Source organism: Triticum dicoccoides, chromosome 3A (genome assembly GCF_002162155.2).
Source record: "Triticum dicoccoides isolate Atlit2015 ecotype Zavitan chromosome 3A, WEW_v2.0, whole genome shotgun sequence".
NCBI classification, from domain to species: Eukaryota; Viridiplantae; Streptophyta; class Magnoliopsida; order Poales; family Poaceae; genus Triticum; species Triticum dicoccoides.
This window is the reverse complement of record NC_041384.1, coordinates 32,476,742-32,486,327: the sequence shown is the minus strand read 5'-3', so window position 1 is coordinate 32,486,327 and position 9,586 is coordinate 32,476,742.

Genomic DNA, 9,586 nt, shown 5'->3' with positions numbered 1-9,586 from the left:
AGCCCCCGAGTGAGAGGGTTGCTCTTCACTCGGTAGGATTTTTGTAACTTAGGCGAGTGCTTGGACTGCAGCTAAGCCCCCGAGTGAGAGGGTTGCTCTTCACTCGGTAGGATTTTTGTAACTTAGGCGAGTGCTTGGACTGCAGCTAAGCCCCCGAGTGAGAGGGTTGCTCTTCACTCGGTAGGATTTTTATAACTTAGGCGAGCACAGGGCTGCAGCTAAGCCCCCGAGTGAGAGGGTTGCTCTTAACTCGGTAGGATTTTGATAAACTTAGGCGAGTCCTTGGACTGCAGCTAAGCCTTCGAGTGGAAGGCTGGCTTACCACTCGGTAGGATTTTGATAAACTTAGGCGAAACGGATTCGCGGCTAAGCCTCCGAGTGAGAGGCTGGCTCACCACTCGGCAGGATTTTTACAAACTTAGGCTAAACGGATTCGCGGCTAAGTCACCCACTGAGGGGGAATTTTTTTGTGGACAAAAATAAAAAGTGACAGAAAGTATGGAGGGACTATGACACTATTATTTTGAGGTCCATGAACTACAAAAGTACTTGATTGCAACTCATCCGAGTGATAAAACTTAAGTGTAGAATGGGCGGAGTAGCTCCGCGTTCCAAGCTCGGGGTTCGTCGATATTATGCTCGACGTTGTAAAGACGGTACGCCCCGTTGTGGAGGACCTTGGTGACGATGAAGGGGCCTTCCCAAGAAGGAGCGAGCTTGTGTGGTTTGTGCTGATCCACTCGGAGAACCAAATCCCCTTCCTGGAAGGCTCGACCTCTCACATTTCTGGCGTGGAAACGACGCAAATCTTGTTGGTAGATGGTCGACCGGATCAGAGCCATCTCCCTTTCTTCCTCTAAAAGGTCGACTGCGTCCTGCCGCGCTTGTTCAGCCTCTGCTTCGTTGTAGATTTCAACTCGAGGAGCATTGTGGAGAAGATCACTCGGCAAGACTGCTTCGGCTCCGTAAACCAAGAAGAATGGAGTTCTTCCAGTCGACCGATTAGGTGTGGTCCGCAGTCCCCAAAGTACTGAGGGAAGTTCGTCGACCCAAGCTCCAGCCGCGTGTTTGAGATCACGCATCAGTCGAGGCTTCAATCCCTTAAGAATCAGTCTATTAGCTCGCTCTGCTTGTCCATTCGACTGCGGATGGGCGACTGAAGCGTAGTCGACCCGTGTGCCTTGGGAGCTGCAGAAATCTCTGAATTCCTCCGAGTCAAAGTTCGACCCATTATCTGTAATGATGCTGTGCGGGACTCCATATCTGAATATTAGTTCCCTGATGAAGCTAACAGCAGTACCGGTGTCAAGGCTCTTGATTGGTTTAGCCTCGATCCACTTGGTGAACTTGTCGACTGCCACCAGTACATGCGTGAAGCCACTTCGTCCTGTCCTCAAAGGACCGACCATGTCCAATCCCCATACTGCGAAAGGCCAGACGAGTGGGATGGTCTTCAGAGCTGACGCAGGCTTGTGTGACATATTCGAGTAGAATTGACATCCCTCGCACTTATCCACTATCTCTTTTGCCATCTCATTCGCCTTTGGCCAGTAAAATCCGGCTCGGTATGCTTTGGCCACGATGGTCCGAGAGGACGCATGATGACCACAGGTCCCCGAGTGAATATCATTGAGGATGAGTCGACCTTCTTCTGGTGTTATGCACTTCTGACCAACTCCAGTCGCGCTTTCTCTGTATAATTGTCCTTTGATTACGGTAAAGGCCTTAGATCGACGGACGATCTGTCGAGCCTCTTCCTCATCCTCCGGAAGCTCTTTTCTCAGGATATATGCGACATACGGAATCGTCCAGTCGGGAATGACCACCAAAACCTCCATGATCAAGTCGACCACCGCTGGGACTTCAACTTCAGTCGGATCTGTGGCACTCTTGGGCTGTGGAGTTTCTTCGGTGAAAGGATCTTCTTTGACTGACGGAGTGTGTATATGCTCCAAGAACACACCACTCGGAATGGCTTCTCTCTTGGAACCTATCTTTGCTAGATCATCAGCTGCTTGATTTTTCAGTCGGGGTATATGGTGGAGTTCCAACCCCTCGAACTTCTTTTCCAGCTTCCTCACTGCACTGCAGTATCCAGTCATGGCTGGGCTTCTCACGTCCCACTCTTTCATCACCTGATTGACCACTAAATCCGAGTCGCCATAGACCATCAGGCGACGGATGCCGAGTGAAATGGCCATGCGCAACCCATATAAGAGGGCCTCATATTCTGCCTCATTGTTGGAGGAATCAAAGTGAATCTGGAGCACATATCTGAGCTTATCTCCTCTGGGGGAAACCAGGACAACCCCAGCACCGGAACCATTCAACATCTTAGAGCCATCAAAAAACATGGTCCAATGCTCCGAGTGAACTTCAGTCGGCTGCTGCTGTTCAATCCACTCGGCAAGGAAATCTGCTATTGCCTGGGACTTAATGGCTTTCTTTGCCTCAAACTTGATATCAAGGGGAAGAAGTTCAATCGCCCATTTGGCCACTCGACCAGTTGCATCCCTGTTGTGCAAAATCTCTGATAGTGGAGTGTCGCTGACGACTGTGATGGAATGATCAGAGAAATAATGAGCAACCTTCTTTGTGGTCATGTATATTCCATATACAAGCTTCTGGTAATGAGGATATCTCTGCTTGGATGGAGTCAAGACTTCAGACAAATAATATACTGGGCGCTGAACTTTGAGGGCTTTTCCTTCTTCTTCCCGCTCGACCGTTAGCACAGTACTGACGACTTGTCCTGTGGCTGCGATATAGTGCAACAGAGGCTCTTTGCTGATTGGAGCAGCAAGCACCGGCTGGGTGTAGAGCAGAGCTTTTAGCTCGGCAAACGCTGCATCAGCTTCTGGAGTCCACTCGAACTTGTCTGTCTTCTTCATCAGTCGGTAAAGAGGCAGTGCCTTTTCACCGAGCCGTGAGATGAATCGACTTAATGCGGCCAAGCATCCAGTAAGCTTCTGGACATCGTGCACTCGCACAGGGCGTTTCATTCAGAGAATAGTGCCAATCTTCTCTGGGTTAGCGTCGATTCCCCGTTCGGAAACGAGAAAACCGAGTAACTTGCCACCAGGAACTCCAAATGTGCACTTCGATGGATTGAGCTTGATATCATACCTTCTGAGGTTGGCAAATGTTTCGGCGAGGTCAGCGAGCAGGTCGGAACCTTTTCGTGACTTGACAACAATATCATCCATATAAGCTTCCACATTCCGACTGATTTGAGTGAGTAGACACTTTTGAATCATTCGCATAAATGTGGCTCCGGCATTCTTGAGGCCGAATGGCATGGTGATATAGTAGAAGCACCCGAATGGAGTGATGAAAGCTGTTTTTACCTTGTCGGGTCCGTACAGACGGATCTGGTGGTACCCTGAGTAGGCATCTAAAAAAGATAGCCTCTCGCATCCCGCGGTCGAGTCAACAATTTGATCTATGCGAGGGAGAGGAAAATGATCTTTCGGGCAGGCCCGGTTGATGTGCTTGAAATCAATGCACATTCGTAGCGACTTGTCCTTCTTAGGAACCATGACGACATTAGCGAGCCACTCGGAGTGGTATATCTCACGGATAAATCCTGCCGCCAACAGTCGAGCCACTTCTTCACCAATGGCTTTTCTCTTCTGGACGGCGGACCGCCGAAGATGCTCTTTGACTGGTTTGGCAGATGAGTCGACTCTTAGGCGATGCTCAGCTAGTCCCCTGGGAACACCTGGCATGTCAGCGGGCTTCCATGCAAAAATGTCCCAGTTCTCACGGAGGAACTGGATGAGCGCTTCTTCCTATTTTGGGTCAAGAGTCGTGGAGATGTGGGTTGGAGCTGCTTCGGGGTCGGTCGGGTGAATGTGAACAGGCTTTGTCTCACCGGACGACTGGAATGCAGACTCTGTGGCGGGCTTCTTGGATCGCAGCAAGTCACTCGGATCTGCGTTTTGCTTGTATTCTTCGAACTCGACCGCTGTCACCTGGGAATCGGCGATCTTGGAGCCCTTCTGAAAGCACTCTTCTGCCTTTTTCCGATCACCGGTGACAGTGATCACTCCTTTGGGGCCGGGCATCTTCAATTTGAGGTACACGTAGCATGGTCGAGCCATGAACCGTGCATAAGCTGGTCTCCCCAAAATGGCATGATATGCACTCTGAAAATCCACGACCTCAAACGTCAACTTTTCTTTGCAAAAATGCTTCGAATCACCAAACACCACGTCCAAAGCTATCTGGCCGAGTGACTCGGCCTTCTTCCCTGGTATAACTCCATGAAAGCTCATGTTACTAGTGCTCAGTCGGGACATCGGAATGCCCATACCTTTCAATGTGTCTGCATACAATAAGTTCAGCCCACTTCCACCATCCATCAGCACCTTTGTCAGTCGAGTGCCTTAGACAACTGGATCGACCACCAAAGCTTGCCTCCCAGGGGTGGCAATATGAGTTGGGTGATCAGATTGGTCGAATGTGATGGGTGTTTGAGACTACTTCAGATAATTTGCTTTTGCTGGGGCAACCATGTTCACCTCTCGGTTAATCACTTTCAGTCGACTTCTGCTTTCCACATCTGCAAAGATCATCAGAGTGGAGTTGATATGCGGATATCCTCCCTCACTGTCCTCCTTGTCTTCGGCCTTGTCCGACTCCTTCTCCTTGTCCTTAGACTGTTTTCCCTGAAACTGCTGGATCAGGAGTCGACATTGGCGAGTGGTGTGCTTCGGGTAGATGATATTCCCCTCTTCGTCTTTCTTCGTATGGATGTGACATGGCATATCCATTACGTCGTTCCCTTCTTTATCCTTTACCTTCTTGGGGCTCCAGGATCCTTTTGGTTTCCCCTTAAACTTTCCTTGAGTCATGGCCAGAGCCTCTCCAGGAGCTGCCGGTTCAGCCTTCCGCTTCTGTTTCCGACTGGTGTTTCCTTTTTCTGACTGACTCGGCTTGTGCTTGCCGCTTCGGAGTCGGTCTTCTTCTTCGCCGTTGGCGTACTTGGTAGCAATCTCCATCATCCGACTCAAGGTCATGTCACCGGTTCGACCAAACTTCAAACTCAGTTCTCTGTTCTTGACGCCATCTTTGAAGGCGCAGACTGCCTGATGATCGGACACATTCTCCACAGTGTGGTGCAAAGTGATCCACCTCTGAATATACTCTCTGAGAGTCTCATTAGTTTTCTGCACGCAGACTTGCAACTCTGTCAATCCAGCTGGTCGCTTGCAAGTTCCTTCAAACGTCCTGACGAACACTCGGGACAGATCTTCCCAAGTGTAAATGCTGCTAGGAGGTAACTGAGTCAACCATGCCCTGGCAGAACCTTCCAACATGAGGGGCAAATGCTTCATGGCCACCTCGTCGTTCCCACCACCAATCTGAACTGCCACTCGGTAGTCTTCAAGCCAAGTTTCAGGCTTAGACTCACCAGTGAACTTGCTGACTCCTGTTGCCAACCTGAAATTGGGAGGGATAACTGCGGTTCTGATAGCTCTGCTGAAACATTCAGGACCAGAAACATGCACTCGACTGCTTGTGGGTACATCTCTGTCGAGTCCACCTCGATGGGCTCTGTTCCGGTCAACCAACCCTTGCACGATAATGGATCGCGCGTCGAAGCCTGGTTCCCTGGGGTCGACTGGAACCCTACGCCCTGTACTGTACTGACGCCTATCATCTGGCTGCCGAGGAGCGTAAGACCCACCCCTCGGAGGGGAATAGGGCACTCGACGCCTATCATCTCGGTCGAGTCTGTCGCCATATTGATCTCGGCGACTCTCGCGCCCTTCACGCCGCGGAGGCGATCTGGGGCTATGAGCCGACTGAACCGTATTCACAGTGACGGATCGACTGTGAATTCTGTTGCGCGACTGAGACATGGCTGAATTCTGATCTCCTGCTGCCCGGAGCAGATCCCTGATCTGCAGCAAACCTCTGCCAGCTTCCGACTGCGAAGGCTGGATGGACTCTGCTATACGGGTCGCAGCTGCTAAATTCTGAATTGGGGTTTGATATACCTGAGTCGGCGGGAAGAGTTGACGTCGACTGTTGTCGGGAACTCGTTGCCGCGCGCGCTCGTCGAGAGCTCGCTGAAGGTTCTCCAGTCGAGTGCGCTCGGCCAAATTGGCCAGACGCGCCTCCTCCAAGGCACGAGCCTCGGGGGTTTCTCCTGCGATGGGAGTGCGCAGGGGATCCTCGTTCCTGCGGCGAAGTTCCTCTCTTTGCAGAGAGTCGAGTGGCTCGGGCTGGTACTCTTCGTAGCCTCGTGTGGGGTCGCCGCCGTCACCTGTTCCACCACCACGGGCGAAGCCAGGGGGACTGTGGGGCCCGTCGACCATCAAGATTTCCGCCGCTGGATCACTGGTACCGCACTCGGATGCAGTCTCTACGAAGCCAGTCGACAGATCGAACAAGCCGTAGAGAGGTTCGTCGGGCTCGATTGCCGCAACTTGGGTGGTGGCCGATTGGCGAGCCACCGCGTGCCTCACCCATCGCTGAAGCCTCGACCGGCCCGAGCGCTTGCGCTGGCGGGATACCGGGAGGGTGGACGATGGAGGGGCCGACCGATACTGGGTCGACGGTTGCCGCAGCAGAACGCCGCGGACACATGCGCGAAAATGCGTCGCACCGCGGACGGGGAGCGCATCTACGTCGAGTGGAGCCTCTTGGAGCCATGCGGAGTCGTCGGCGATGAAGGTGAGAGTGCCGAGACGGATCTCTTGACCCTCGACCAAAACTCCAGCAGACACCATGATGAAAGTACTCGGAAGAATCGCAACTTCCCCACAAAATCGCTAAAACACCTGCCCCACGGTGGGCGCCAACTGTCGTGGTTCTAAGCCTGACAGTAGAGTGGGGGGTAGGTATGGAGAGGCAAGGTCCTAGCTATGGAGAGGTTGTAAACACAAAGGATGTACGAGTTCAGGCCCTTCTCGGAGGAAGTAACAGCCCTACGTCTCGGAGCCCGGAGGCGGTCGAGTGGATTATGAGTGTATGAATTACAAGGTGCCGAACCCTTCTGCCTGTGGAGGGGGGTGGCTTATATAGAGTGTGCCAGGACCCCAGCCAGCCCACGTAGGAGAGGGTTTAAGGTGAGTTAAGTCTGGGGTGTTACTGGTAACGCCCCACATAAAGTGCCTTTACTATCATAAAGTCTACTTGATTACAGGCAGTTGCAGTGCAGAGTGCCTCTTGACTTTCCGGTGGTCGAGTGAGTCTTCGTGGTCGAGTCCTTCAAGTCAGTCGAGTGTGTCCCTCGTTGGTCGACTGGAAGGTGACTTCTTCTAAGGGTGTCCTTGGGTAAGGTACTTGGATCAGGTCCATGACCCTACCCTAGGTACATAACCCCATCACCGGCAGCAGCAGAGGATGGCGTCCACCAACGGCGCGCCGATGGTGGGCGGACCGAAGAACAGCGAGGGGCGCCACCTATGGTGGGGTGTCCCCGGCCGCACCCTCGAGAGCGTTCTGACGTACCTCGAGGGCGGCAACGACCCGCCGTTGGCATACCCCCTGGCAAGGGCGGCCGCCACGGCCACGGCTCACCGCCGACGCGACGGGCAATGGTTGCCCAGGAGGTTCGGAGCCTCCTCTTCTTCCTCCTCCTCCCGCTCTTCCTCACACTCGTCCGGCGCTGCTCGGCGTCAAGGCCGAGTGAGCGGCGGAGACGCCGCTCGGCCGGCGCACTTGCAACGCCAGCATCGTCATCAATGAGGGCGGCTGGCGCGCCCCCTCATCGGCTCCTCCGCGCTTCGTCAAGTCCAAGACGGAGTCGGGCCTGGCGCCGGTGAAGACAAAGCCGGGCCTCCCCGCGGTGAAGACGGAGCACGGCGCCGACGTCGAGCTCGACGACGACGCGGCCCTAGAATGGGCACGCGCGGACTCCCTGAACCAGTGCGCCGCCCTGCGGCGATTCGCGCAGCGCCGCCGGGGTCGCGACGAGGGAGGAATCGTCGTCATCGAGGACAGCGACGACGCCGCCGCCACCAGCCCGCATAGGCGACGCCGGTCAGGGGTCCACCAGGGACGGCCGCGTTAAGGAGGAGAAGCCGGACGACGGCGGCGGCGACGACGGCGACTACTCCGCTTTTAGCCAGTTCTTTTTTTAATTATATATGTAATAAAAACCCGCTTTTTAAATATAATATATGCCGAACTTCGTCGAACTTTGAACTTTGCTATATATTTAAATTTTTTTGAACGCGCCTAAGGACGGCCCTGGGACCGGCGGCTGGGGACCAACTCGGCCCCAGGCCGAATTTTTGCGCCGGCTCACCCACAGGGGGCGATTTTAGGCGCCCCCTGGGGGGCCAACGGCTGGAGATGCTCTCATCGGCACTTCTCATATGGGGATGTCCAGATGCGTCCGAACAAGCTGGTCTAGACGCGAGGGGATTTGAGGGGCAACATTGAGATGCCTAACTTAGCATTTTGGGGGCGTGGATCAAAAACCGATGATCAAGATGGTTAAACATCTAGCATTTGCAATGTATTCTTTTCGACATCTTAAACAAATCTAAATAAGTAATATGGATCGAAGAAAGTATATTTTTTAACAAGTTTCCATTTTTGGTACAAAGATCAAATTTCATATAGTTTTTTTTGAAACATCAAAACTTTATTTCTCAAATAATCGCAAGGTCATTTACAATGGCATGAGAAATAAGATCAGGAAACGTAGAGTCCCAATAACTAGAAGATCTATCGCTAAACGAGTTCCTCGCATTATCATTTGCAACTTCATTTGTTTCCCATGTAGGTTAGCGGGGAAGAAGAAGAGGTTTACAATTCCAGTTAAGTTAGCGTGGGGAGGAGACATGGGATACCTTTTTTTGAAAGAACCCCATTTTAGTTTTATAGACGACAGAAGTTATGTACAAGAGACTACAAGTGTGTTAGGCACGACAACACGGTACGCCACACCTCCATCACTCCAAACACGCATAAGCAACTCACCTAATTGTTGGAATTCACTTGCTCCCGCCTTAGCCAAAGGTGGAGCTCCGGAAAAATGAAATCTATGGTACTTCCATTTCGTTTCACTGCTTTTAGAGGCACCAACAAATGAGCACGGTGAGGGAGTAAAAAACCTTTCGTTGTGCCTTAGGAACTTGCTTCCGCGCCGAAGCCCACCACTCCACAACCCTCTCTTGCACCGGAGGCAGCAGAGCCAGATTGATCCCAACCCTTAAGAAACATTGGAACCAAAGTTGCCTTGCGAACGCACATTGTAGTAGTGTGATCCACCGTATCCTCCTCTTGATCACACAAAAAGCATGGTGAGCTCTGGTCCTGTAATCCGTGCCTGAGACGTTTGTCCGCCCTTTGATGCCTTGAGGAGACCTTTAAAAATGAGAAATAAGGTGTGTGCCTTTGCCATTACGCCACCATGACTTCTTCCTCTACCGATGTTGGGGGACACATCCTTGTCATACAATTGTCACGGACATCGCTCTTCATCTCACGCCGGTTATCGTGATATTAAGGATGTGCGTGTCGCTTCATGCTCACACTCAACTCCTCCCTCCCCATTTGCCATCAGACCCCTGGTCCTCACAAGTGAGGTCTGTTTTAAGAACAGTTTTATGCACAACAATCT